We start from the raw sequence: 24,825 nt of genomic DNA on the forward strand, positions 1-24,825 counted from the left end.
TATTTAATTATATAACATAGATACAGAGATAGATAGACTGATGGCTACAGAGTGGATTGATAGATACAGATATAGATGATATAGACACACACATAGACATAGACAGACATAAACACACAACTGCACAGAGTACAGCCTACAGTAATGACCCTCTCCTTTTCCTTCTAATATTTTTTCTCCTTAGAAAAATGTCCTCTTGGGACCCTTCCCTTGCTGTCCTTCACTGATGTCCACTGCCACATAGTTTTGCCCATAAAGTGAATCAACACATGGAAACCACCAACTTCATTTGAGCCCAAAACATTTGTGTTAGATTATTCCAGAGCCCAGGAAGCAGACAGCACTGGGATAGCTTGACCCCCTTGACCAATGATGAAAAATAAAGCCCACAGGGTGCCTTGCCCAAGCTCCCCCTGTTGGTCAGTCCCAGTGCTGCAACATGGTCCCAGGGTTTTTGACAATGACCTAATCCAATTGCAGCTGAGGGTTCAGCACAGAGGGTCTGTTTTGCCTCATATCCTTGTTGCTTATGCTTCCAAAGACAGACTTTGTGTGGAATCTTCACATCTGCCTGCACCAAGAAGTGATAGAAGAATGGACACCCTGAGGCTTGTTGCTGTTAAAATGACGCTGTGTCATGACACAGTGTTCCCTTTATGAATACCCACTGGAGAAAAATACATATCCGGACCCAGTATGGAGGGGATAGAAAGGCATCTTAGGGACATATTTTTCTTTAATCTGATGACCATAATGGATCGCAATTCATCCTGTTTCCCTCTTTGCTCAGGCTTCAGGAAACTCAAAGACAAATTTGTGTTACATCCCTAACATTTGTGCAGGGTTATCCTGTCTTTTATCTTATTTTGTTTTTCTTTGCTTTCTTTCTTTCTTTTTTTTTTTTTTCTTTATCTGTTCTGCTGTTCCTCTATCCTTCTGAGAACCCTGATAGGCTAACTTGCTCTCTGGACAACTAACTCTAGCATTCATTCCTGGTAGAAGACTACACTATTTTTTCCATTCGACTTCATTTCTGACTACATCAAGGGTTGTAGACCTGCCTTTCCACACCAAGGATCGATGTTACACTTAGATGGTGACCCAGAAGACATGGCCCAGAAGATCCCACTTGGACCTTGCTTTTTACTTGCACCTACCTTCAAGGATTAACTATTCAAAGCTACTTGAAAGAGAATGCTGGATTGAGCTCAGAGAATTAAAGCCTGGTTTCAAGTTCAGACCAACAAATATATCTTGACCACTTAATGTAGGTGCTTTTGAAATGGAGCTGAATGAACCCTCTAGTTCTGGAGCCCATAGGGTGGTTGGTGGGCAAATAGTTCAGTGCAGTCTTACAAGTGTCATGGCAGGAGAGGTGCCATGGAGCTCTGGGGCCACAGTGGAGGGGCATGTTTGCAGCCTGAGAGAATCAGGCGACACCTCCTGGAGCTTCCCCCAGGCATTTGAGCTGGATTTTAAAAGACAGGAAGTTGAAAACATGCATCCACATGAAAACCTGCACACCAATGTTTATAGCAGCTTTACTGATCACTGCTAAAACTTAGAAGCAGCCAAGCAGTCCTTCAATAGGTAAATGGATGAATAAAACTGTGGTACATCCCAACACTGGAATATTATTTGGCAATTAAAAGAAATGAGCTATCAAGCCTTGAAAAGACATGGAGAAACCGTAAATGAATATTACTTAGTGAAGGAAGCCAAGCTGAAAAGGCTAAATACTGGATGATTCCAACTATCTGACACAGAAAAGGCAAAACTATGGAGAAAATAGAAAGATCAGGGGTTGCCAAAGTTTGGTGGCAGGGAGTGAGAGATCAAAACAAAACAAAACAAAACACAGGCAGGAGTAAAAAGGTAGTCAGGTAAAAAAACATTCCAGTTGTTGGTGATAGTGGGAACCAAGATACAGTACTGGAAAAATGCAGAGCCTACTTCCATCAGGACAGGAAGTGTTGTGTTGTAGAAACTAAAATATTAGGGAGGGATATGGAGGGTGTTGTAAGGACAGTGAGAAAGTGCACCAGACCCTAGGAACCTGGATTTTATCCTTTAAGACAATGGGAATGTTTAAAAGAATTTAAGCACAGATGTGAATGGACACACTTACTGTCACTTGCCCACCAAGAAGAGGTGGATTTAGTATAAACCCTCAACTTTGACTTCCTGCTCTGCTCTTCCTCTCAGCATTGTCAGTATGAAAGACCTTAAACAAATACACGTTTTCACATCTATTCTCTGAATTATATGTCACCAGAAATGCCAGTGGTTGATGGGGCAGCCTAGAGCCAGGCAGTATGGGAGTCAATAAGACCAAACATATGGCTTATAGAAATCAGAAGTGTTTATTGTGAAACTACTATGTGCTGGGAAATTGCACATCCTCTCCCCCGACTCCTGACCTCAAATCAAATGCTCTCTCCACTTCTACTTGAACTTCTTTCAAACTTGGTATTCCACCTCTATCCATCATATTTAAAATCTGCCAGCCTCTGCCCATGAAGTTGTTTTTTGGTGCATGTAATACCACTGCAGGAAGGGCTAAGTACAGGCAGGACGCTGATTATTAGGTCACTACATTTATTTAGACTTCTGCAACCATAGTCTCTCAACACTATACCTCATTATTAACCATTTGGATTAGTTTCCTAGGGCTGCCATAGAAAAACCACCAACTGGGTGGCTTAAAATAAGAGGACTTCATTAGCTCATAGTCCAGGAGGCCAGAAGTCTTGAAATTATGGTGTTGGCAGGGTTGCTTCCTTCTGGAGGCTCTGGGAGAACCCCTTGCATGCCTATCTCCTAGCTTCACGTAGCTGATGACAATCCTGGGCACTTCTTGGCTTGTGGCTGCATCACCCAGATCTCTGCCTCCATCTTCACATGGCCTTCTCCTCTTTGGGTCTCTTCTGTGTTTGTGTGTCTCAAAGCTCCATTTCCATCTCTTTTCTCTCACAAGGACCCCAGTAACTGGATTTAGGGCCCTCTCTAAATCCAGGATGACCTCATCCCAATATCCTTAACTTAATTATCTCTGCAAAGACCCTATTTCCAAATAAATTCACAGGCACCAGGGGTTAGGAGATGGTCATATCTCTTCAGTGAACACAATTCAACTCACTTCAGCATTTCATAGATGACCAAGACAAGGTTCAGAGTGGTTAAGTGACTGGCCCAAGCACACAGCTAGTCAGCAGAACAAAGTAAGACTGGAGGACAGCTCCTTTGATTACAAATCCCATCTCAGAAATGATTATCTCTGGATGTGGCAACTGGCTTGGAGATGTATGTATAGCATTCAAAGCCAGTGAGAATCAAGGTTGCGTTAGCTGGAACTTCTGGGAAAGAAAAGCATCCTTTCTCTTCTCTGTGAGTGTACTGGTTATCTATCGCTGCATAACAATTTCTCTCAAACTTATTGGGTTAAAACAACAAACATTTTTTATCTCACAGGTCCCATGGGTCAGGAATCAGCTGTGGCTTCGCTGGGGCTTCTGTTTCAGGTTTGCCCACAGGCTGCCACGAAGGCGTTGGATGGGCCTGCAGTCATGTCGAGGCTTGGCTGGAGAATGATCTGTTTCCATGTTCACTCGTGGGCTTGTTGGAAAACTCAGATCCTTGCAGGCTGGTAGACTGAGGGCTTTGGTTTCTCGATGGAAGTTGTCCAGAAACCATCCTCAATTCCTTGTCACAGGGGTTTCTCCATGGGGAAGCTCACGTCGTGACAGCTTGCTTATTCAACAGCAAGTGAATGAAAAGAGCCAGAGAAGATGTGTAAGGACAGGGGAAAAGTCACCATCTCGTATAACCTAACCTTGGACATGAAGTCTCAATCCTTAAGTCACCATCTAGTATAACCTAACCTTAGACATGAAGTCTCAATCCTTAAGTCACCATCTAGTATAACCTAACCTTAGACATGAAGTCTCAATCCTTAAGTCACCATCTAGTATAACCTAACCTTGGACATGAAGTCTCAATCCTTAAGTCACCATCTAGTATAACCCAACCTTGGACATGAAGTCTCAATCCTTAAGTCACTAAGTCCAGCCCGTATTCAAGAGGAGGGAATTGCACAAGGGCATTAGTACCAAGAGGTAGGATCCTTGTGACCCATCTTGTAGGTTGTCTACCAGAGAGACCCACTGAAGCAGACCTTCGATTTTCTGTGGATGGTGCTATGAGGGGGAGGACTAGGCAACCGTTTTGCTCTGTTGAGGGGAGAGCTACGGGGTTCCCAGGAACCATGGCATAGGGCCTGGCAATGCACCAACATCAGAGGACACAGAAAGAAGAGACCCAGAAGAACCAGGTCCTTGGCAATATGATCAAGCCTTTTTTTTGTTTGTTTGTTTTTGTTTTGCGGTACGTGGGTCTCTCACTGTTGTGGCCTCTCCCATTGCAGAGCACAGGCTCCAGACGTGCAGGCTCAATGGCCATGGCTCACGGGCCCAGCCGCTCCGCGGCATGTGGGATCTTCCCAAACTGGGGTACGAATCCGCATCCCCTGCATCGGCAGGCGGACTCTCAACCACTGCTCCACCAGGGAAGCCCGGTCAAGCCTCTTGATCAAGCCTCACCTGAAGTCAGAAACCTCTGAACTTTTCAGAAGATACTGAGTCAATAAATTTAATTTACAGAAAGTTTTAACAGATGCATGACCCTGCATATATATACAGTCAAGGCGCAGAGGAGAACTCCCTGAGTTTATTTGCCTGTTTAGATAGGTTACTAAACACAACCCTGTTTCATCATTTGTTATCATTTGCTTGCTAATAACCCACATCGGTCTTGTGAGCTGAACCTGGGTGGCCATCAGCAGCCTCGTGCTTGGGTTTTTATCTGCATCTGTATTCACTTTCCATGGAAGGACTCCTTAGAGTATATCGGGAGCCCAAAAGTCAGGCAGCTGATTAGGTTAAGGGCTGTCTACACCCGAGCACAGAGTCAACATCCCCCCGCCTGCCCAGGTCCCAGGGACTATTTCTTTTGCTGTGTTCACAGGTGGGTGTTTAACAAAATTAGTAATGAGATCTCGCCTCCAAATCCCTTCTCCCTGGTGAGCTCACTGGGGAGAATCAGCTGGTCTGAGGAGTGCTCATGTGGCCTGTGTTTTTCAACTGATGTTGCAATTCTACCATCTCCCTGCTTTGCCCCTCCACCTCTACCCCCCACACATACACAGCTAACCATTAACCTGTCTCTTCCTGTTTCAGACAGGAGAATTTGTCAACAGTGGCTTTGCCCCCCATCCTCTCTCTCTTCCTCAGACTCCAAGCGGCACCGACATGTAGCAAGTCACAGGGCCATTATGGAGATGTATTTGTGATGTGGTCCTTTTTACTTCTAAAGAATCTTACATGGTTCTTTAATCTTAATATGAGTTCCCCCTTCCTTCCTCTTACCCAATAAACAGTGTCAAATCTAGAGGCTTCAAGTTAGTTTTCTGATGAAAATTACAGATGATGGAACCACACTGTGCGCTTTGGGGACCATGACCCTCTCCCAGGTGGACACTTGGCTCGCCCACAACCTGCTCCGCCTTGATCAGAGAGGTAACAAATAACTGTTCCCCAGACATGTAACGTGTGACTCACAAGAGGATAAAGTACGGGGGGAATAACAGGAAGGGTGTGGATTTTATTTTGTCTTTCATTTTTTTCTTTTCCCATTTTATTTGTAGAATTTTAATGACTAGCTAGTAGTGGTCCCTTTTATTTATCTACTTTCAAATTTTAATGAATTCTTCTGGCTATAATTACCTAATTTCTGTTTTTAAATGACTAGACTTGTACAGTTTGGAGCAAATTTTATCTTAACGTGATGGTATCATACAGTATCAAATACTGTGTAGGTATGGATCAATCAGTAAGCAAATTCAGTTCTTGTGAGCTGAAGTTAGCTGTTAATTAAGAGGTATTGACAAAAGGAGGACTAGGGTTTATTGCTACTCTTCCAGGATAAAAATCTACTGTGAATTGGCTCAATTCTCCTGTTGTTTCTCTATTAAGTAGGGAAATGGCTTAATACTGTTAGGAGTGACCGTTACAAACAGGCTCGCTCCTTGTTTCAATGGATTTCCGCTTCTCTACACATCATATATTTAACACGGAAAAGGGGGTCTTAGTGTCCACTCAAGCCATTTAATTCTGGAAAGTTCACAGAAGATAAGTATCAGGGACACCACTTCTGACAATAGTGAAAAATAAGATCCTTCCCTCATATGGACGTGGGTAATAGGATTGGGCATTTCCACTTCTAAAGTTACTTGGTTGTGTAGGATGATAGCAACATCCCTTGTACTAGGTACCACTTTTTGGTTCTTTGCCTGGTGCTTCACTCCCATCAATCTGGATCCTCACAGCATTGCTGCAAGGTGTGGGCTAGGATGCCCACTCCACACCAACTTGAGAAAACTCAAGTCCTTTTTTTTTTTTTTTTAGCTGCACTACCCAGCATGTGGGGTCTTGGTACCCCAACCAGGAATCGAGCTGTGCTCCCTGCAGCAGAGTCCTAAGCACTGGACCACCAGGGGAGTCCCGAGAAAACTTAAGTTCCGACAGATCATATCACCTGTTACAGTCACATATTTAGTCAAGATCTTAAGCCAAAAATGTCCAATATTTATGCGTTTTTGTCCCCACTGCCTCTCTATTACACTATTGTTTATTAATTTTCCCTTTTGTAACACTCACACCAAATCTTTCTCATGTTCTGTTAGGCAAGGCTCACTGGATTAAGAAAGACAGTTGCTTGAATCTCCTCATCTTTTCCTGAGGTTTAGGCAGAAGCAGGCATGGACTTCTTGAGACTAGGACGCCCAGGTACAGGTGACAAGGGTCCAGGTGAGACCAGAAAGGGCAGGAGGTGAGGTGACTAATGGACTCCCACCATCCGCCCACCCAGAACCCAGGGGGCCCAGGGGCTTGGAGTTGTTAGCCAGCCTAAAAGAGCATTTTCAACTATCCCAGGGGAGAGTCATTTAGCCAGGATAAATAGGCTGTTAAAACTGACCATATTTTGTGTTAAAACCAAGGGAATTCCTGGTTCAGCCTACCCCATCTTTCTTAAGCTCACTGGGTAAAGAAGATGAAGAGGAAACACAAGAGTCTCCAAGTGGCCTTTGTGACCAGAGAAGCTGCCAGAAAGGGGTTCCCGGAGAGCCCAGTGGAAGGCTTACACTCAGGAGGAGGGGGGAAGGGGGAAGGGTGTACAGGGCAGGTAATGGTCACTGAACCCAAAATGATGAGGTTATAAAAAGGTGAAGAAGGAAAGAGGAGGGCCACAGGGTGGGATGTAACCATCAACCACAGGACAGTGTGAAGGCTGCTTCGATAAGGCAAGTTCAGGCCACTCTGAGTGACCACCTGGCTGGGGAGGAGAGGGGTTGGGGTAAGGGTGGTAGACAAGGTGGCCCGTAGCTGAGGCTAGAAGGTTGCCAAGTGCCAAGGAGTTAACAGGGCCAAGATGCAGGGGAGAGATTTTTAGGAAGGGGGGGGCAAATGTGCAGTGATCTCTTTAAATCTTCATTTAAATTTAATTTAAAATTAAAATGTAAATGTAAAATAATTTAAAATTAAGTTGAAATTGAAAGAAGAATGCGTTTATGAATTTTCAGGGTGACATTTTTAGACTCTCCACGACCCAGATGGAATTACACCTCCTCCAGGAAGTCTTCCATGATGTTCAACATCTCATTCTCCACCTCTCAGCATTCTCTGGAAACTCACAAATTGTATTCTGATTTCTATCTAGACCCTCTTGTTTGATGTGGGGGTGATAGCCCCAGCTCTATAGTGAGGTCTTGGGGAGCCATATTCTTACTGGTTTCTCCCAACAGATTTTGCTCATAAACTTTTTTGCAGCTAAATTTTGCAGCTAAACTTATGGTTCTCAATGACTAACTCTTTAAAAATACTAGATTTCCTGTTATAAGAAAAACATAACAACACAAAATCTCACTATGACATATTTGAAATTTCATTTGCTTTTAACCAAATTTCCTCTTCAATTTTAGTTTAACAATTTAAACTCTTTAGAAATTGCCTCTATATCAATGTATAAAAAATCCTAAACCTCAGGTTTCCAAGATTTCTGAAGTTAATCTGATTTATTTATATAGCACGTTCAAGTTTATAGGAAACTTATGGAATCATTTTCAGTTTTTCCTTCACAACAGACTGGATTTGTATTTTCTACCTATTTCACAGATGAAGATGCTGAGGCATAGAGAATGACCAACGGTGAGCTCAATAAATCACAGGAGAGGAAATGGACCCAAGCTACCTAACATCAAAATCATGCTCATTTTGCTGTAATACACTGGCTCTTATTTTGTCAAATTTTACTATAAAAGCAGATACAACCACATTTATTTTAAAACATTAACTGGAAACCCAGTGCAATGTGGAAAGACAGGCACCCACTGGGACTGAGTGATGCATGAAAAAGCTGTGTTGTCTTGGTGGAGGGGTGCAGATGCATTTCTCATCCTTTCTTCTCCCTTTTATATTTTATTATCATTATTTTGGGGAGGTTAGGTTTTTTCCTTTTGCTTTTCTTTTTTATTGAAGTATAGATGATTTACAACGTTGTGTTAGTTTCAGGTGTACAGAAAAGTTACTCATTTATATATATATATATTTCAGATTCTTTCCCATTATAGGTTATTACAAGATAGTGAATATAGTTCCCTGTACTATACAATAGGTCCTTCTTTCTCCTCTTTTAAGAAGAAAAATTGTGTAGCGAGGTATTGTGCTTTCCTTACACTAAGTTCAAGGTGTTGCAAAGAACTATTTGGAAAGGAACAAGGATGGTAGAACCACCTGTAATTTTTATTTATTTATTTTAACATCTTTATTGGAGTATACTTTCTTTACAATGGTGTGTTAGTTTCTGTTGTATAACAAAGTGAATCAGCTATACATACAAATACGTCCCCATATCTCTCCCCTCTTGTGTTTCCCTCCCTCCAACCCTCCCTATGCCACCCCTCTAGGTGGTCACAGAGCACCGAGCTGATCTCCCTGTGCTATGTGGCTGCTTCCCACTAGCTATCTATTTTACGTTTGGTAGTGTATATATGTCCATGCCACTCTCTCACTTTGTCACAGCTTACCCTTCCCCCTCCCCCACCTGTAATTTTTAAATCAAAAGGTGTTAGCTATAAAATGTTCAAACCTGCAGACCAAAATCACTGTTGAGACCATGATGCTTTCAAGTAAAGAGGAAACATGGAAAGAAAACTCACGAGGAGAGTGGCCAACAGTTGGCACTCAAGTTTCAAAGTAATTTACCAGCTGGGAAGGACAATAGGATTTGAGGTGAACAGGCTGAGCTGGAGGTGACAGCACTGTCCTGAGTCATGCTGCCTTCTGGGAGAGGGACAAGGGCTGTGAGCTCCTGAGCCAAAGGGGATCTTTCCCGGCTTTGTAGGTCTATTGAGACGGCACCTGGACTAAGTCGTGCCGCTTTGGGCTCCATGGCAAGAGAAGGATGCATGCAGATTAGAAGGCATTCAGCCAAGGGATCCAAGAACAATTAAAAGAAGAGTGAGATTACCTTTCATGGACAGATACAAAGACAAGGCTGACTGTACTTACTCTAAATGACAATAGCAGGAGACCAGAAAGATAACTGAAAGATCCTGAAGATCGAAGGGCTAGAGAATTTGCTCTCTCTGTCATGAGGGTCTAGAATTGCAAAAAACAGAACAAATGTAGGATGCTAAAATGCAGGTTGCTTGGCAGAAACAGGGAAGTTTTAACAAAACAGGGAAGTTATTTTCCTAGGAAGAGCTCAGAGTTAGGGAACCATTCAAAATCTATTCTTAGAAACTCAAAAACTGTATTTGTAAGGGAGGAACCATGTGTGGATCTGCTAGCATAGATCATCATCAATTACTATGACAATGTGACATAAAATAAAAAAGCTCTGTGTTGATCAATCATGTGTGCATTCTACAACCAGAGCTTTGAGAATAGAAAAAGGACACCTAAGATTCTTACGGCCATGACAGAATATAGAGTATCTCTTTGGAAGAAATTCTGGCATAAGCTTCAAAGTGAATACAGGTACATTTCTGGAAGTGTGAACTCAGAGATATTCAAAGAGAGAAGATGAGAGAACCGATTGGTGGGGAAGAAGACCATGTTTTGAGGCAAAGTCCTGCCAAATTAATTCTGTAGCCAATCTCAAGATAAACTGAGACCATTAATAATTTGTTCAAAAATACATATTTCCATTCATTTTGCACATCCCTTCATGGGACTGGGAGTTTAGTGGTGGACAAGGGAGAAGAAACTTTCTAAGAAGTAAACTGTATACTGATGTCTGAAGTTTGGCTAGGAGTTAAAGAAGGTTGGGAAGAGAACAGCATATGGGAAGGCTGAGACACAGAGAGCAGAGCCCAGTGCAGAATTAAGAGGAGTCCAATATAGCTGCAAGGCCCAGAGGTGCAAGACACACAAACCCAGAGTTTATAACTCAGGTCAAGATATTTGTGAACCATGCAGAGGCTTTTGAACATTACCCCCAAACCAGCAGGGGAAACACTGAAAACTCTCAAATAGAAAAATGACATGATAAACTTGGTATTTTAGAGCAAACATCCTGGCTAGTAAATGGAGAATGGATGGGAAGGGTAAAATACTAGAGGCAAGGAGGTAAAATAGGAGTTTGTTGCAGAAGTCCAGAAAAGAAAAAATGGTGGCCTAGACAAAGAGATGGAGGATGGTGATGGATTGAAGAAACTGAACAAATTTGAAAACTATTGTAAAGGAAGCACCCAGAGGCCTTGCTGCTTAATCAGATGGGCAGGCTTATGTCCAGGGAGGCCTCAGTAAAGATGTCTAGGTTTCTCATTTGGATATTGAGCATGTGGTGATTCCATTCATGAGAAAACATTGAAATGGAATAAGGATTTAGGGGTGTGTAGAGAAAGAAAAGTAAAATCAGTTTGAAGCTATTGAGTCTGAGGGCTCTGGGAAATGGCCAAGCCTCAGGACAGGCATCGCATCTGTGAATGGAAAGGTCTAGGGTGTAAAGAGAGGCAAGACTAGAGATGCAGCTCTGGGAGGCTTCAGCACATGAGTGGTCACTACTGCCTGGAGAGCAGAGGGATGACCAAGACACAGTGTAAAGAATTACGATCATGACAGTTTAAAATGATATACAGCCAAGCTTGAGGAACATCAACACCTAATGGCTGGTAGAGGAAGACAGTCCTGGGAAGGAAGGAGAATGAAAAGCATTTGGAGATACCAGAAGGAGCCCAAGATTCCAGCAGCATAGGTACAAAGACTCTATGATGAGTCAGGCTTGCTTGATACAGAGATGAATCAGACAAACGTAGATTCTTTCACTGCCCAGAGAAGTTGGGAAGTCTTCTGAAAGAAAGTGACAACTGGTCTGTGTCTTGAAGGCGGAACAGAAATTGCTGGAAAAGAAGTCGTGTCCTTCCCAAGGGACTGAGCGTGAAAAGTCAGAGAGTCACGTGTGGCCCAGCGTGACATGACTGAAGCACGAGAAGCAATTGCATGTTGCACATGCAAAGAGTTTGTGGTGAAGAGATGTCTGAGGGGACATGGATGTACAGGGGTTTAGAGCAGGAGCCTGTGCTAAGGAGCTTGTTAAATGTGGGGGCCCTCAGAGCTTTAATAGACGGTAAGGAGTGTGTCCTCCTGGTTTAGAATCATATGGTTGGAACTGCCTAGAGACTACAGAACTATACAGAGAGGACATTTATTTAGGAAAGAGAATCAGTAGCTTTTGCTCTGAATGCAGGGGTGGAGGACTCTGCTTTTCTGGGAAGACAAGAGGGGGCCAGTTTTAGAGGTTGACAGGGAATCATTTAATTAGAGTGAACCTAATTGTGACCTTTTCCACATATTTGTGTATTTCCATAAAAGAGAAAAATTAAAAAATAAATAAAAACTAGTAGGCAGTACTATTGGCTGGCTGAATGCCAGGAATTAAGAGGCAATAAAAAAAGATCCTCAAATCCTGGTGATGAATTTTTATTTGACTTCCCTAAAGTTAAGCCAGAGATCCCAGACCATGGCTCAACCTCCATCAGCATCATCAGTGTTACAGGGTCTTTGGAAGGGAGGGCAACTGCCATGAGATCAATCCATGTTCATGCTGACACTGAATTTGCCCTCAGACAGGTTAAGTAACTTGCCCGTGGTCAGAGTTTAAACATGGCTGAGTTGAATTTCTAGCCCAACTCATTCCTGTTCCCAAGGGGCTTTTTCCTTCTTTACATCAGCACTCTCTTTGCTCGTTGATCACACTTAGAATTGAGCAGTATCCTGAAAAACAGTTGGCTGACCCTACTGCTTTCTGACTTTTTAGCTGCTGAATTGCCATGGACCAAGAGGCTAAAAGTTAGTGGCGTGGGGCAGAGGGAATCAGTCTGCTCATTACCACGGTGGTGGTTCCCGCTGACATTGATGAAAACCTCATCTATGTGGGTGGTGAGGTTATGCTCTAATTACCTTTGATTTTTATCAGTGAATAAGCACCTCTCCTTCTAGAAGCCCCCATAAAACTCCAGAGCAGAGGTAGCAGTTGGGATGGGACCACAGGCATTCCTCATTTCCCACCCCTCCATATTTATTGAGCACCTCCTGGGTGAAGATGGCATGGGGCATCCTTCTCTTTCTTCTCGAGACAATTAGGCAGTTATATCCCTACACCACAGATAATGAAAATGAACCTTAAAGACTACATTTTTCTAAGGTCGCATCTCAACCTAGGTTTCCATAGAAGTAATTGTATCCTTCTGAATAATAATTTACACATCTGTCTCCTCCATGATACAGTGAAAAATTGACTGGAGAAAGAGAAGTCTTCCATCTCAGAGTCCCCAGTGCTCAGCAGCTTTGGTGCATGTAGTTTGGGCTCCATGCTCATAGCTGCACAGGCAGCAATGAGAAGCTATGATTTGTCAGGCCCTGGGGTTCCAGTAATGATGTTAGTCACTCTTGTAGAGTTTCCTCCCCCTGATTTTGTGTTCCATCCATTGTTTAATTTTAATGGTCTCTTCCTTGTAAAGAAGGTCGTATTATCATCCCTGCTTTTGCGAATGTAGAAACTAGGAACCTAAGAGTTTAAAAGACCCACCTCCATTCACAGGGCTTGCTATGTGGTAGACGGGGAATTGAAGCCACAACTTCTGATCTGAATGATGTACACATCTGTCATGCAGCCACCAAGATGAATAGGACCCCATCTGCACCCTCAGGAAGATGCTCATCTCAGACAGGTGCTCTCAGGAGATAAAGTAGGGATCTGTGTTTCCCCTTCTCTGTTGCTTGGGGTGTATCTTTGGGCTCCAGTCAAGCATCCACATGTTTGAAAGGGATTAATTCTCTGCTTGGAGAGAAAAAGCAAATAGGTCTCAGACCTGTCTTGAAAAATGGTTAAGTCATAATTAGAAGACTGCTTATTTGGTGGTCAGTGGTTTCCAACTTATCTCTTTTCACCACAGCAGTTAAAAAGAGGCTGCGAGCCAACCCCAACCAGAGATGATCCAGGAGATCCTCGCTCCACGTGATGTCCTAGCCATGGCACCCCTGGGGAGAGGATAGGAATTCAGCGGTGAAAAATGCCAGTATGGGTTATTGCCATAATTGCTTTCTGGAAAACAACAAATCTAATTCCCAGTAAAATATTAGATTTTGCCAGGTCCTCTGATGGAGAGAATAAAGTGCCCTTTCTAGAAATTTCTCATGCTCTGTGGTTTCTAGAGAGATTCCAAAGACGGCAGAGAAAGATAATGTGGTGATACGATTTTGGAAACTATGTTTCCCTGCTCTGTCAAATGTCTGTGGACTCTTCACAGACAATGAATTATAAAGCCCAATGTGATTTTTTTTTCTATTTCTATGGGAATAATGGTTCTAGAGACATTCAGACTGGGTTCAGTCCTGCCATTTAATGAAGGTCATAAAGCCCTAATTTTGTTGTCTCTAAAATGGGGCTAATACTAGAACTTTCCTCATAGGTTTGACAGGAGCTTTATATGTTAGTCCCGGTTAAGCACTCAGCCTTGTGCCTGGCACAACAAATGTTAGCAAAGATCATGATTATAGCACTTGTACTGTTTCCTCTTCTTTCTCTTTAAGCTAGGGTGTTGCAACTGAGCTGTTTTACTTAATGACTCTTCTTTCTTCTGTGTCATCACTTCCTTACTGAATTGATTGACTTACTGTGAGTGGAGAACCCTCCAAAGGTAGTTTTGTGTGCTCAAAACACCCAACAATGCTCGGGGATAATTTCTAGCACTGGTTCAATGTCCATGGCCCTGAACTTTGTGGGGAGAGGATGGGTGAGTTGGGTGCTGAAGTACACAGCAAGAAGACTCAATTCGTTTCTTGTGATAATTGAAATCGTTTCAATTCATTTCCTTCTTGGTTGGCCAGAAACATGTTTTCAATAGTGAGCAAATCTGGAGGGAATCCACTGACCTGAGCAGTCTTATAATACATGAAGTTAATGGACAAAAAATGATATTCATCTCCAGTTTATAATAGCATTTTTTCCCACAACACCTAAACTTAGGGGCAGCCAGGGATGCTATTGGAGCAATAACGGCACCACTGGTGGATGGATGACCTTTGTTGTATCTAACAATTATTGGATCTATGGTGAAATAAAATAAAAAGCAACCCAAGTTTTGACACTAAGATAATAAATTATAAATTATGGAAGTCTACGCCACTGAGGATCTTGTAAACAACAGGCTGGTATCTTAGCAACAGACCAAGGAGATCAGACTGTTGATAGGAACACAGCAGGCAGGATTGTTTGGCAGGGATTACTAGGAGGACCAGGAACAACATTTTAACACCAGCCCAAGGCCCCTTCTCTGCCCAGAACTTCTTTCTGCAGTGACCAGTCTGGGCCACGAGCAAAAGTTGTCCTAGGATTTCAGTCTCTTCACCACCAACCCAGGTGCCAGACCCCATAGAGAGGACAAAAGAGGCACAGGCTTAGGAGTCATGGGGTGCAGTGAGGATGCCCTACACGCAAGTGAGGGAATCAGAAAGGGAGAAGAAGGAGAAATAAATACATTCTCATTTGACGTTGTCTGCAGTTAGAACTCTATAAACAGGAAATCCTTTTCTTCCCCTTGTGCCCAGCTCTTTTGGTTTTTAAAATCTCACTTAAAGTGGTTGTCATGAAGAAATTTAGACAGGACTTTGACAATGTTCCAAAATGGTTTATTTTTAAATGTTGTTCCCGAAAACACCAGAACATTAAGTTAGAGCCAATGTTGCTTGGAAGAGTGGTGGGGTGGTGGTCACACAGACATTGGAGGGAGGGAGGGGGGTTTAAGGTCTGTAGACTTTAATTATCAGAGGTGGTTGGGCTAGACAATTCAGTTGCCTGGAAGCATTTTTAAAAGGTGTGTGTGTGTGTGCATGTGTGTGTGTGTGTGTGTGTGTGTGTGTCTTTCTAAATTGCAGGGCCTTTTCAGGGTTGGGGTGGAGAGAGAGGTTTTCTTTAATTAATGAGATGTTTACCTGGAACATCTTCCCTCAGTGGTTTAGACAATCACCTGCCTACATGTTAGGAATGAGATTTGATAAAGTCTCTTGGAGTGTACTTTTCCTAAAAAAAAAAAAAAAAATCTTAGGATGCTTAGTAACAAACGGGTTCTCTCTCTGTGATAGAAACAGCGAGTTCTATATTATCCATCCATGAACAGAGTGACGTGGGTGCCAACTCAGGATATTAAGAAAATATCAGCCCCTAATTGTACAGGGACCACATGACCTGCATCTCCCTCTATAGTACTCACTTCATGCATTTTATTGTTTCAGAATAAATGTGGCTGGCTAAAGTATGATGACTTTGGGTGCATTTGGTATGTCATTTTAAACTTTCCATACATATACATTTACCATTTAGAAGAAAGAGAACATTCTCTGTGGTTCCCCGGGGCCTCCTTTTATTCTCAAGCTCCCTCTGATACCATGAAAAGTGGCTTGGTGACACCCAAAGTGATTAGCTCCCGTCCTGAGGTTTTAGAATGTATTTGTGCTTAGAAGCCATCTGCTGGGATGAAATTCTATCCTGGGTAGTACCCTGGCCCCAGTGGAGAGGGGTCCTGGGTCTGTAAGATGCCTGTCATGGCCCCTGGGTCTGAGCCCCTTTGCATCTGTATCCTTAGCACCCAGGGAAGCTCCTGCAATGAAGGTACTATGACCTCATTCTGCAGGTGGGGCCTCAGACGCCAACAATGTCAGCTAACTTTCCCAAGCTTTGTTCCAGAGTCCACATTCCAGTCCAGGACTGAGTGATCTCGAACTTTTCCATGCTGTCTCCACCACTGGCCTGATGACCTGCCCTGGAGACAGGTCATTACCAGGTTCCCTACCTGGTTCAGTCTTGCTCTTTCTTCCTCCTTTTTTTAATTAAAAAAGAAATGCATCAACACACATTATCATTAAAAATCAACAATACACAAGACATAAAGTTAAAAGGCAAAATCTCCCCCATCCCCTATCCTAGCTCTCCAAAATATCACACCCCCAAAAATATCTTAGCAGATCTTTTTAGAACTGAAGTTTCACTGTTTGCAGGGAAGTCTTCCTGTACAGAACGAATATGATCCCTTTTCTTCTGTAATTTGTTTATGCCTGGCACATTTTGAGGAAATAAGAAGTAACCTCTATCTTTGATGTGTTTTAGTTTCACTTATCTTGTCAACATACCATGGAGAAGGTCGAGCTCTTTGAATCACCCCCCTTCCACCACACATTGTCTCCAACTCTGAATCACCAAGGTGGACCTCTCCAGAACCCACCAACCTTGAATCCGTGAAACTTGGAGTCAGAATTCACAGCTGAGCACATCAGCGGTTCCGGTAAGTTCGATCTTGCCAAAATGAGTTCTCCCCTTTCCCCACTGAATCAGAAACCTGCCTGTTCACCAGATTCCCCAAGTGATGTGTATGCACAGTCAGGTCGGAAAAACCCAGCTCTGGGCTCCGCTTCTTTGGAGGGAAGACACAGAACAATTAAGAAGCCATCGAGAGAAGCTCAGACTTACAGTGGAAACTCCTGGAACGCGATAGAAATGCATCACGAGACGGCTGTCAGCTCAGACCCTAGCTGCTCAGAGAAAGTTGAGACTTGTTTCTCCTCCGAAGAGGCCGGATTTCAACTAAATTGTAGCAAAAGCTGTCAGGACACTTTCCCACCTAGTGCCTTGCAGCCCTGCCTAGTCTCCGAGATGGCCTTACTTGTCCTGCCTCACTTTGGGAAGAGCTGGGGCTCGGGCCCAGGCAGAGAGCAAGACCTTCCTTTGCAGCGGGTTTTCTCGGGGCTGGCTGGGTTCCGGGTCCTGCTCTCTGCCTGGTGCCCTGCAAGCTCGTTTTAATGCAGCCCCTCCAGGCTCCCTGGCTCCACAATGCAGCGCACCGGCTGGCAGCAGTCCAGCTCCACGCTAAACACTTGGCCCCGTTTCAACACGGCTGCCAAGATTTGGCAACCAGAGAGGTGCAGGGAAGCAGCAGGCTGCTAAACCCTTTCACATTTTTAATTAGATCCACACACCCATGTCTTTGAGCTATCATAAATATACAGATGACATAGAGAGTAGTATTCCAACTTTTTACCGTTGTCTGTCTTACCTTATTAAAAGAATTGACCTATCGCTAGTTGCGGGGATGAAGAGGAAAAGAGAGGGTAGTGCTATTTGCTTGAGTAAAACTCTTGTCTGCTGGAGAACATCTATCCAGGTTACGGAAAACACAGGTCTCCGGCCGCCTGCCTTGCTGTCATGCTGGGCTTTGAAAGCATCACCAGAAGGGGGCGTTCTTGGCAGCCGAACCCCGTCCTCCCTTTCTGGGTGAAAGCCTCCCCACCCTGCAGAGCGATGGGGTTGGCACTTCTGTCCTAAAAAGCAGTCAATTTTACCTTCAACGTGGCTGTACTATTTCTACCACTTTACCTCTTCTGCTGTTTCGTCTTTGGGTATCGTTCACTGTGGAATATTATAACCACTGCTTCTTATTTTTTCTAAATTTCTTGTCACAGTAAGCATACCCAGCTTCTTTCCCTTGGATGCATGCTTCCCCCTCCACTCAGTTTGCGGCTGATTCTGCAGTGGTGGGAGCGATGGGACAGTAACATCCTGAGTCCCGTCATCCTCAGCTCCAACGCCGGCTCTGCCACATGGCTTTGGACACACGATTTCAAAGCCCTTCGCTTTGGTTCCTTCATCTGAAAGATCTGCAAGAAGTCTGACCTCAGAGATTGTGTCTGGTGGTTAAATGACGTCATACACGTGAGGCTCCTAATGCTGTCGACCCCCAGCGCCTGATCTTTATTACTGTTGGCAAAACGCACAGCAACACACGTGGCTTTCAGAGGCTCAGCAGACCAACGGCAAAAGGACAGCCAGGGTTGGCTCTTCCTAGAATTCTCCACCCCTACCCGATGTCCCCTCTCTTTGGGGACAAGGACCACCTGTGATTCTCAGACAACCAACTGTAGTTGGGCTAATTGCTGTGATCTGAAGGCGAACAGGTTTTGACTGGGCCTCGGCAGGGGTATGTATGTCCTTAATTTTAAAACACGTGAAGAAGGGGCTTCCCTGGTGGAGCAGTGGTTGAGGGTCCGCCTGCCGATGCAGGGCACACGGGTTCGTGCCCTGGTCCTGGAGGATCCCACATGCCGCGGAGCGGCTGGGCCCGTGGGCCATGGCCGCTGAGCCTGCGCATCCGGAGCCTATGCTCTGCAACGGGAGAGTTAGAAACACTTGAAATGCCAGGAAAGAAGTCTCTCTGGTCATCCTGTCTGAGAGCACAAGGCGTATAGAACTGTGGAGGCATCCACCACATGGCTGCAGGGAGATATCCAACCCAGAGGCAGGTTGTTGTCGCCCTTTTATCCCCAACTCTTTGCCGGATGTCATGGACATTTGGCAGGATTTGGTCTTTCCTCTTGTCTTTCTTTGATTTAGTTTTTTTGTGCCAACATTTCCTTTGTATTTTTCCTGCACACAGGACAGTCAGACAAACTGGAATGACCAGGTCCAGTGAAATGGGCTGGAGATATTTCCAGGCCCAACATGTGCCTTCCAGCAGACGCAAAGGCTGAGGACAGACCCTGAGCAGGGGTCTGGGCGTCTTATTTCTCCCTGCAACTCTGCATGGAAAGAAGTTACCATTTTCCCTGCAACTCTGCATGTCCCCAAATCCTTACCTCCTTGTCCCCAAAACCCACCAGATACAGGGAATTCCCTTTAGTTAGGAGAGAAAGGATAGAAGACACGCACACAGGTAATGAAAATGGAACGCCTGCGTGAGGCACGTTTCACCAGGAAATGCAGAAGGCGGTGATCTCTGCCCTGGCTACAGGCCAGCCCAGGTTGAGTACCAGGTATCTCCAAGGTCCTAATCAGGCTCCGATGGGGAGACTATCGCTGCTCATTATTAGTTATGTATACAAGAAGCAGCAGCTAATTTCCATGAGGGGAAAACAGTGCATAATCTGGATAATACCTTTCCCGGAGCCAAAAGTGTCAGGCTGAAGTCCGTTCTGTCGCTGCTGCCATCGGCATGTCATTCCCACCTGTGTACAAAGGCAGTGGGCACAGAGACAGCCTGACCCTTCCTGTGCCCTGGGTGGGGTGGGGTGGGGGGCCCATGAATGAATGCACGCGTTGAAGGATTTTAAGGCTGTATTCGGTGGCTTGGGCTGCTATAACAGAGCATCATGGCCTGGGGGGCTTAAACAACAGAAGCTTATTTTCTAACGTTTCTCAAGTCTAGAAGTCCAAGATTAAGGTTCTGGTCCATTTGGTTTCTGGTGAGAGCTCTCTTCCTGGCTTGTAGATGGCCATCATCTCCTTATGGCCTTTCCTTAGGTCCATGAAGGAGGTGGAGAGGTAGGGGGGAGAGAGAAAGTGGGAAGGCTCACAAGCTCTCTGGAATCTCTTCTTAAAGGATACTAATTCTATAAGATCAGGGCTCCACCCTTATGGCCTTATTTAACCTTAATCACTACGTTAGAGGCCCCATCTCAAGTCACAACCACACTGAGGGCTACGGCTTCAACATGTACATTTTGGAAAGACACAAACATTCAGTCCATCACAAAGGCATCACATGTGCTATGAGGAAGGAGATGGAGTCAGGCAGGGATGCTACACTCACTTTACCACCTATTAGCTGTGTGACCTTATGCAAATCAATTAGCCTCTCTGAGCCTTGATTTCCATGTTTGAAAAATGGAGATAAAAATGCTTCCCCCAGAGTCTGATTGTGAAAAGAACGGGTGAGGTAATGCACACACGAGGCCTAACCCAGGGAGGTACTCAAAAAAGGAAGCAGTTGTGGTGGTGATGTTGTTAGTTACCATTTGATATCATTATTAACACCACCCAGGCATCCTTGTCCAAAATGCTGGCTTAGAGTTTTGCATCCTCTGTACTGCTGCTTATGTATCTTACCCTTTATCACCAATGCTCACTGGTGTCAGTGAGACAAATAGGAAGTATAATAATGTGTAACAGTGTTTACCATGGAATTCAGAGGAAATAAGAGAGCTCAGTTCCAGGGGAGGGGCTATATAATATATAGTTACTTAACTATTAGAGAATTATGCATTTATTGTTGCTACCATTATGCATGAACACAATCATGGCCCCCTTGTTTGAAACTTTTTTTTTTAATTAAACAACTTTTTACTGAAGTATGGTTTTTAATGTTGTATTAGTTTCAGGTGTACACATATGTGTGTATATATATATATATGTATATATATAATTTTTCAGATGCTTTTCCATTATAGGTTATTACAAGGTATTGGATATAGTTCCCTGTGCTATACAGTAGGTCCTTGATGTTTATCTATTTTGTGTATAGTGGCGTGTATCCGTTGCTTAAAGCAAAAGTCCTGCAGGAAAAAGAAACATAAATATTTTCTACATTGGGCGTCTAAAGCTAAGGAATCCAAGCTCACACTGCCAGGAAGAGACAGAACCCACGTTCAAACAAAGGACTATGCAATTCCAAAGGCCACGCTCTAAGCTTCACAATTCTGCCTTAGTCAGCGGTTGCAACAGCAATGCTGCAGAACAAATCATCCCAGCCCAGTGCTCGCAGCAGTAAATATTTATTCTCATGCTCCTTGGCCTCAGGTTCACCACAGTTCTGTTGAGCGAGGCTTGGTTCACTGCAAGGCTCTGCTCCAGGCTGTGTGTTGGCTGGATGTGGTCTTAGGCTATAGATTGGATTCGTGTCCACTCAGTGTGTATTCGTTCTGGGTCCCAGGCTGGAGGGGCGGTGGCCACACCAGATGCATTAGGACACAATTCCAGAGAAGGGCAAGCACATCTAAGGAGTCTGATTGCATCATGTCCACTGGCAATCCAGTGGCTAAGCCCAGTCATGGCCAGGCCCAACATCAGGGAGTGAGGAAGCAAAGTATGGGCACACCCATGCGGGGAGGGCGGGAAGAGAGTAAAGTTTAGCTGCGCGACAGCCCAAACTAAGAGTGCCCTGCAAACAATGATGAACAGAAAACCAGGATAGTGACAACTGCCACCCCTCTGTTTTCAGCAGGGTTGCACATCCCCAGAAGACGTTTCTAGTGGTTTACAGCCAGCATCCATTCTGATTTGGAGTGTCAGCTCTGATTGATCAGTGCCCAAGCCTTATTGACTTCAAGATATTTTGACTCTCACCCTTGATTATGAGTATCCAGTGATACCAGAAAACACTAACTTCTAGGGCCTGTGACCACCAGCCCCAATGAACCTCCACTCAGAACCCTGATCATTCTAAAGGCAGAGCCCAGCCCTGCTACAACTGACGAGTGGACATGGGTTTCAGAGTCAAGGAAATGGGGATGAGAATCACGCCTCTGATGCTTCCAGAAAGTGGGACGTTGGGCAAACAAAGTGACCTCTCTGGATCTCAGGTCCTTAGGGATGCAGTGTTGTAAAAGGTAAACTACTTGATGAGTCTAAATCGGCTAACACAGGCATACATTAGCGCACATACTTGCTAAATGATGGCTCCCCTCCTGTGGTTTTACCGTTAGGTCGAACCTATGGAATTGTCAAAAATAATCAAACCCTGGCAATATCATATTGCTCAGCCTAACAGATTATAAAAACCCGATGGGCAAATCTGATGTTTTCTTTAACTCTATCCCCTGCCATCGAGTAGAGTAGTGAGTCAATGTCAAGCTTTGTGGCAGAAGCCACCCTCTCAGTCTTACTTTCATTGCAGTGGTCAGGATGGAATGGTGGGGTTGTAGGGAGGTGCAGATGGAGGGAAGAACAGACAAAAGTTTGCCTTCCGCCCAATGGAAAGGGCTACATAGGAGCAGTAGTGTGAGGACGGGATGGGGTTCTGCAGAGGGGGAGGGGATTGGGCCCATGGGGGAAAATCTGTGCCCATGTCAGGGTGTGGGAAGAAGATTGTGTGCTTTGGAATCAAGAAGATAAGAAGGTTTGAATCCCAGCTCTTCCAAAAGCAACTATGAAATCTTGGGCAAGTCATTAATTTCTCTGAGCTTCTTGTGTATAAAAATGGGATAGTTGTCCCAGGAGTATCGCAGACCTTATCAAGTTGCTCTAGACACCGCCTAACACAGAGCCTACTTCCCAGGAAGGGCTCAGCCATCTCAGGGATCCATCACACTCCATCGTCCTATTTTTGCTCCAGGACAGTCCTGATGTTGGAACAGAGAGGAGGGAATACTGAATGAATGCAGAGCAGCAGAATTCCAGGGCCTCTAGACCCACCAGGAAGGTCTTTAAAATCCCTCTCACCAGAGGGATTTACCAGGAAACTAACTGGCATTGCCAGAGCAAGGTTTTTAATTCACCACGCTGGTGCTAGAACAGCCAGAAAGTTCACTGCAGTCCTGCCCCCTGGGCACCACGTAAATAACACAAGCAAGGTGTAAGCATGGGCGGTATCTGGGAAGATCCAGGGAAAAAGTCAGCTATACGATGATGACTATTATTATACCTGAAAATTAATTGGCATTATTCTTTTTAATTAAAAGATGAAAAGCCCAGAACAAACTTCAGGATCAAAAATCGATCCCCTCTAACATAGGTAGAAGGTGGTGGGATTAGCATTATCTTTGCTTTTAGACAGAACAAAGCATTCAGCATTCATACTCTGTGACAAGCACTAAGCCAGGGCACGCGGGCCAACAAGGAAACAGGAAAGGTCTCTGCCTCCCAAGACCCTCATTCATCCTCTGTGCCTGAACAGAGAGGAAGGAAGGATGGATTGTATCAGGGTGCTGTCTCCACCTGTGGAATGGGGCCAAAGGAGGCATAGTGTGATAAAACAGGAACGCTGATGCCCAGTGAAAGTATGGCCAAAGCATGGCACCCATCAGACGTCTGCTAAGTGTTCAGCAATTAATAACAGTCATTAAGCTTCTTCTGTGAGCCCATCACTGTTCTAGAAATTGCAGGCAGTAAAAAAATCTTCCCCCTTCTCTCCAGAGTTTAGAGTCTAGCTTAAAAGATTATTATTAATTATAATAATCCTTATACACATATGAAAAAAAAATCACAAAGACAAGACAATATTGTCTTTAATTCCATAGCCCACCTCTTTGGACTGGGGAAAATGTGTGAAGGATTCTCATATAGGTTAATCAATGAATGACCGAAAATGGAAATTCAATATGGTGAAAAGGAGGAGGGGAATGTAGCATCAGCTCACCGCCAGGGCTTTTATAATGACTCCAGCTGTTGGCCAATTTGCCCCTGAGTTTCCTGGCAGCCAAGGTGAAGGGAAAATATAGTCAATGGTAAACGTGTGTTTTTATTTTTGTTTTGTTTTTAAGAAAAGAGGGCACACACCAAATCCTCTGGGGAGAGCTAGTTAGCATCGTGGACAAAGTCCAAAACACTAGCTTCTAGAATAAATGCATACCCAATTTCACATGACTGTTTTCCATAATGACTCTCAGTAAACAGCAAAGATGTAACAAAATACAACTCAACGGAGGTGATTTGGCAAGGGACTAGATAAAGTGGTCCAAGTCGGTAGCTTTCCAGGGATTTGGCTTGATAAAAGACCTTAACTCAACATAGCAACTTCCATGAGTGGATAAATAACATGTGCTTCACATAGTTTTCTTTATCATTTCTCCAAGTATGGGTTTTGGTAAGAGTAGGAGGGTAAGAGTAGTAGCTGTGTTGCTAATTGCTGGAAAATCAACACAATTTGGAAAGGCAGATAAGTGAGCGATAGTGTAAAGGCTTATTATAAACAAATTTATTTGGCAACCAATCAATGGATTAACCCAATAGCTATATATGGACCATCACCTTAGTCTCTCCAATATCTGGCCCTTGGTATTTAGTAGGTGCTTAATGATGCCCTTTGAAAGGGATTCCTCTGAAAGGAGAGCAGCTTAGTAGACAAACCCCTAAAGAGTTTGCCTGCCTTTGAGGGTCACTGGTGGCTGCCAGCATCCCACCTTCACCTTCCTCAGGGCTGTCCCCACAATTCTATCTAGACCACAGCACCCAGTTAGGGTGCTCAGGCTGAGAGTGAGGATTTGACAGATAAAGAAGCTCATGTTGGACATGGAAGTTTCTTACCAAAGGGCCTAGTGGTGGAAGTCAGTTAAATCCTAGAAGTTACTGTGCTGTTTCTAGCTCTAGTTGTGGAAGAAAGGAAACCACCAAGGCCTTCATTTTTCCAGTGACATCATCAGGGGCTGCTTTACATACCTACACCCTCTTTGTGAAGGGGCTCTTTTCCCTCACTCTCCTCACTTGCCGTATCTCAGGCACTTTTGA

Source organism: Neophocaena asiaeorientalis, unplaced genomic scaffold (genome assembly GCF_003031525.2).
Source record: "Neophocaena asiaeorientalis asiaeorientalis breed wild unplaced genomic scaffold, Neophocaena_asiaeorientalis_V1.1 scaffold476, whole genome shotgun sequence".
Taxonomy (NCBI): Eukaryota; Metazoa; Chordata; class Mammalia; order Artiodactyla; family Phocoenidae; genus Neophocaena; species Neophocaena asiaeorientalis.